The following is a 6,000-nucleotide window of genomic DNA, read 5'->3' as shown; positions in this document are numbered from 1 at the left end:
CCAGGCGTACTGTAAGTACACTTTTACCCAAGTTTACGTTAGCGTGGTAAGCAATTCCCATTCTGTTTTCAGTGTGGAATGAGTACAGTGAAAAAGAAGTAAAAGTAGCTTTGATGAAATAGCAAATCCATCAAGCAAAAAATTCATATATATATATATATATATATATATATATATAAGATTAAAATACTATTTAAAGATACAAATTATGGGAATATAACTGTTATACACATTTGGAACTTTGCAGCAAACAGAAAAATAGAAAACTAAATGTATTACAAAGTAGAACATGTTAATTTGACTTTTTCGTTGGTGAAATGAAACAAAACTAGAATATGCTGACAGACTGACCCGTAGCCAAGCTCAAGGCTTAAGTTAAGTTGGAATGTGGCAGTTTGGTTGAGAGTTGGTGAAGCCAACAAATCTCAGCACAGCTGCAATTTTTGTGATGGCCGGGAAGGAGGCTGTAGCTGTGGCTAGTTGTTCTGTTGGTTTTTTCCAAAATTGATCATATCTCCACTTTGGACACACACAAGTCTGTTCTTTGCTCAGAGCAAGCTGTTCCTGATTTCAGCCGTTGGGTAGCTGGCGTGTAGTGGGTGCAGAGGACTATTTGTGGGCCGTTACTTCCAACTGAATTTTCAGGTGAACGATTACATCCAGGTGCTGGATCTTATCTGTGGGAATAGGTTTCATCAATCCAATGAAGTGTCCACACACATTGTAGAGTGCAACACTTGCCAGGTGTGGTTAGATCTCTACCAGACAGGACCTGAAGCCCTCGGGATGTATGTCTGTTTAGGGATGAAGAGTTTGATTTTCTGTGCATTTAGGCAACAAGTCTGATCTGGATTTTGTATTGTTTCAGCCTCTCCAAGGCTTTAGTGAGCCTTACTTTGATGTCATCAGACACACTGCCCTGGATAACCGCATCCCAGTCATTGGCTGTGTGAAGTATATGGTGTTATTCGGTACTGGTTTTTCAATGGTCTAAATATTAACATGTGTTGGGGCCAGTATGATGAGATAGATCATTTTTCTATCCGTGTCACCCCCTCCTTCCATTTTGGAATTCTATAATTAATGTTTGATGTTACAGATGGTCTGTGATAGCCCTGGCCAGTGTGTAAATTTTTTGCTATAGAGAGTGGGATCAATTGCATTATAGATGACAGAGAGAACAATTATTCTGTGATTTTCAAAGCTATTTTCAACCATGTTAGGGACTTGAAAGGAGCTTCCCAGAAGAATGTGTCCTAGCTTGATACAATATGTACAGGCATCTTGTGGGCAGTGGTGTATATCAGCTACACCTTTTATCCCAGGAGTATTCCATAAAAATGATATGGTGAGTAACAAAGCACTCTTCAGATCAAAAATGGCAATTAAGTAGATACTAAGAGGATGTAAATAATGACCTGCATTGTTGGTGAAACTTGAGGTAAAAGAGACAGTAAACATAGCAATACAAAGATTCAGGTAGGTATGACTAGTTGATCACTGGCTGAAGAGAGGTGAACAAGCCATTCGTGTGAATGCTGAATTATCCTATGGAAGAATTTGTGCAGATGTGTGAATAATGTGACGTCAAAACTTTTAATTTTTCCCAAACTCATTTTGTTGTCATCTAAAATAGTGAGCAAATTGATATCAAGGGCAGCAATTCCCATCATATTTCAGAATAAAAATGAAGTTAAGACATTGACTGCAATGTGGCTGCTGCCGGTCACAGCTTAGCCACATCCTATGTGACTGGCCTGGCAGTGAAACATCCATCACTAAGCATGTGGCAGTCACTGTGTTAAAATAAGGCAAACCAAAATTTTTTATACCACAGACATTATAAACTGGAAGTCCCCTTGCACAAGATGCTACATTTATTTAGGATGACTTGTGGCTCATTGTACCACATGCTATGCAGGGATAAAGTTTGGACAGAAGTCTTAGTGTGTTACAGTAAAACTTTTTGATGACACGTTGTTAGTTAAATGCTTGAAAACAGTAAGAATAAAGTAGTTTCAATTGCAATAGTATGAATAGAAAGAGTTCATGTTGCAAGTGAACAAGGTAAAGCGTATCATTGGTATCTTGTTAAAATACTTCACTCAGCAATTATGTGGGGGGGAAATATATTACAGATCATAATAGTAGTAGCTGACAATATATGTTACTGTACATGAAAGTAGCAACCTGTAAAGTGATATATTGAATATTTTAGGATTGCGAATAGAAAGTAAATATGACCCATGCTTTTGCTGACTAACTTTCTTGAGAAGACAGTAAATGCGTGTGTGATGCAATGTTTCAAGTACATGTTTTACTGAAAGTGGCTAAGTCTTGGTATCATGACTATTATCTGTTTTGTTCTGCTACCAATCACATTGCTTACACTATGTGATCAAAAGTATCCGGACACCCCCAAAAACATACGTTTTTCATATTAGGGGCATTGTGCTGCCTCCTACTGCCAGGTGCTCCATATCAGCGACCTCAGTAGTCAGACATTGTGAGAGAGCAGAATGGGGCACCTGCAGAACTCACGGACTTTGTGTGGTCAGGTGATTGGGTGTCACGTGTGTCATACATCTGCACACAAAATTTTCGCACTCCTAAACATCCCTAGGTTACTGTTTCTGGTGTGATAGTGAAGTGGAAATTTGAAGGGGCACATTTAGCACAAAAGTGTACAGGCCGACTTTGTCTGTTGACTGACAGAGACTGCCGACAGTTGAAGAGTATTGTAATGTGTAATAGGCAGACATCTACCCAGACCGTCAAATAGGAATTCCAAACTGCATCAGGGTCCACTGCAAGTACTGTGACAGTTAGGCGGAAGGTGAGAAAACTTAGATTTCATGGTCGACCGGCTGCTCATGAGCCACACATCTGGTAAATGCCAAATGACACATTGCTTGGTGTAAGGAGTGTTAACATTGGACATTGAACAATGGAAAAGCATTGTGTGGAGTGATGAATCACGGTACACAATGTGGTGATCAGATGGCAGGGTGTGGGTATGGCGAATGCCCGGTGAACGCCATCTGCCAGCGTGTATAGTGCCAACAGTAAAATTTGGAGGTGGTGGTGTTATGGTGTGGTCATGTTTTTCATGGATGGGGCTTGAACCCCATGTTGTTTCCCATGCCACTATCACAATACAGGCCTACATTGATGTTTTAAGCACCTTCTTGCTGCCCACTGTTGAAAGCAATTCGGGGATGGCGATTGTATCTTTCAACACGATCGAGCACCTGTTCATAATGTACAGCCTGTGGTGGAGTGGTTACACAACAAAAACATCCCTGTAATGAACTGGTCTGCACAGAGTCTTGATCTGAATCTTATAGAACACCTTCGGGATGTTTTGAAATGCCAACTTCGTGCCAGGCTTCACCGACTCACATCGGTATCTCCCCTCGATGCAGCACTCCGTGAAGAATGAGCTGCCATTCCCCAGAAACCTTCCAGCACCTGACTGCACATAAGCCTACGAGAGTGGAAGTTGTCATCAAGGATAAAGGTGGGCCAACACCATATTGAATTCCAGCATCACCGATAGAGGCCGCCACGAACTTGTAAGTCATTCTCAGCCAGGTGTGCGGATACTTTTAATCACATAGTGTATGTATGTTTTAATTTAACATGTTGGTCCACACTACAGCCAAATTTTACAAAGCTGTGACTGCACCAATCTGCTTAGCAGTTCGCTGCAGGAGCTCCAAAAAAAATTTACAGTAAAATTAATGAAGTTTTTGAACACAGTGAAATGGAAAATAATATCTGTAGGCTGAAGTTTGACTACATGCAAAATTTACAGTTACCAAATATTCCTCTTCAAGATATCTTTCATTTAAAAAAGCTGCAGGTTAATGTTTTTTAACATATATTAAGTACTCACACTATTATGGGTACCATGAAGGTGAAGCTTAGAAAGTGGAAATGAAGTTTGCACATTTCTGTGTTATTATATCCAGAAACATATCGTAATAGATGTGAATGAACTCCACCTTTTCTCCAATGGGTATGCTGGTCAAAAGAAGAATAAACACTGGTTCACTTTTGTTTAACATTTGTATCAACTGGGAGATTTAAGAAGAATGAAATATTACTTACCTAAATTTAGGCATAGTTTTCTCTCAGATGTTAGAAATCGGACTACAGAAATGATGGCGAGCCCTCATGACAGGATCTATATACCTGAAGAATATTTGATAATGATAAAAAAAGGCATGAAGTAAATTCTCAGTGGAAACTGGTGCTGATGTTGCTATATTAGGATTTAAAACTTGGTGGCCTCTCTATTTTAAAAAGTCTTGCCTCTCTGAATCAAGCATGGGGAAATTTCATAAGGAACATGAATTTTCATTTTCCTCTTCTAAATGGATGAGATTTGAGTCTCATGCACATTATCCTGGGCAAGTGAAAATAGAGAAATTCAGTTAAGGTGCTGTCACAGTGGTATTTCAGCTCCTTTACAGCTTCACTAAGAATTCGTATTTCCAAATCACCTAGCATACCCTGAAAAATGGGTCCCCATCAATGTCATATTCCAAACAGTGACGATGGTGATCAAGAAGATTAACTTCTTTTATTGTGTTTTGATTCACAGTTGTTGTAGGAAGTGCAGCTATAGGTCAAAATGTGAATAACATAGTAATAGCCTCATTTGAGTTTGCAGTTCATCATATTTACTGATTTTGTAACAAAATTAACATTCCCCCACCCCACCCCAAGTATAGCTTTCATTTATTGTAAAAAAAAAGTTGTTCATTGCATAAAGATCGAGTCTGCAGTTTTAAACTTTCCTTTTATGCAATGCTATAAATGACAAAACAAAATTACACAACAACACAATCTTTGAAAACTCAGTAACCATTTACATCACAATAAAATACGTACAGAGACAGTTTGTGCTGTAGGAAGTTTTGGCCTTCTGTAAAATTGTACTTTTGTGATTCATGATCTTTTTGAAATGACCGATTCATAAATTGGTGAGTCCGGCACCTGTTCAGATGATGCTGACTTACCACCACCTGAGAAGGACTTTAAGCTGTGGCCACCTTCCAGTTAGTCAGGAGAAGTAGGTTGTATTTACGTAGACTCTGAACATATGGTCCAAATATGTAGCTGGTTTGAAGCAGAAGCAGCTGAGTTTGAGAAAAAAACAAAAGGAAAATACTTACACTTAACACTGTCATTGTGGTACAAACATTTAGTGTTATTGTCGTCAACTGTAAGGTTGATCTGTTGCAGTTCTCCATCCCTTTTTTCTGACATCTAGGGTATTTGTTTCAGCATAACTGCTGTATCCCACATGGTGGATGATCTGGAGTATGTAATCATATCTTGGCCAGAACTTATGGTTCTTTCCTTTCACCATCCCTTTATCTAAAGTTTTAGGACCAACCCATATTGTAATATGTATCCAATTTTTATCTTTTCAGTTCTTCTTCTTCTTTCTTCTTCTTCGCGGATGGATCACTTAGGACTACGCGTAATCAACATTTGTTGGCCTTCCTTTTCGCCCAGTATTCCTTCATAAACAACGAATGGGCTAGCTTTCGTTGCGTAGACCATGTATGTCGGTTAGTTTTTCTCTCTTCTTCCTCAAAACCCCATGTGTTTGTGATTTTTCTGATTTCATTTCTATCATGTAGATTTGGAGACCCTAATTCTCTCAGGTCTTTTTCCGTCTGTTTGTACCAGTTCGGTCTTGTAGTTTTGTTCTTTAAAAATGTATGGATTTTGTGCGTTAACCTGTTTGAGTCCATTCTTTCTAAGTGCCCCATGAATTGGATTCTTCTCATGCGCATTGTGTCTGTTATTTTGGAGATATTTTTATATATTTCTGCATTGGGTTTTGGATAATGTACCCTATCTTTAGTTCTTGGTCCTAGGATTTTCCTCATTATCTTACGTTCTTTCACTTCTAATTCCTCTTTTAGTGTTCTGTGTTGAAGGTTTAGTGTCTCAGATGCGTAGAGAGCTTCGGGTCTAATT

The sequence above is a fragment of the Schistocerca americana genome, chromosome 10 (assembly GCF_021461395.2).
Source record: "Schistocerca americana isolate TAMUIC-IGC-003095 chromosome 10, iqSchAmer2.1, whole genome shotgun sequence".
In the NCBI taxonomy this organism is placed as follows: Eukaryota; Metazoa; Arthropoda; class Insecta; order Orthoptera; family Acrididae; genus Schistocerca; species Schistocerca americana.
Note: the sequence above shows the minus strand (reverse complement) of the source record.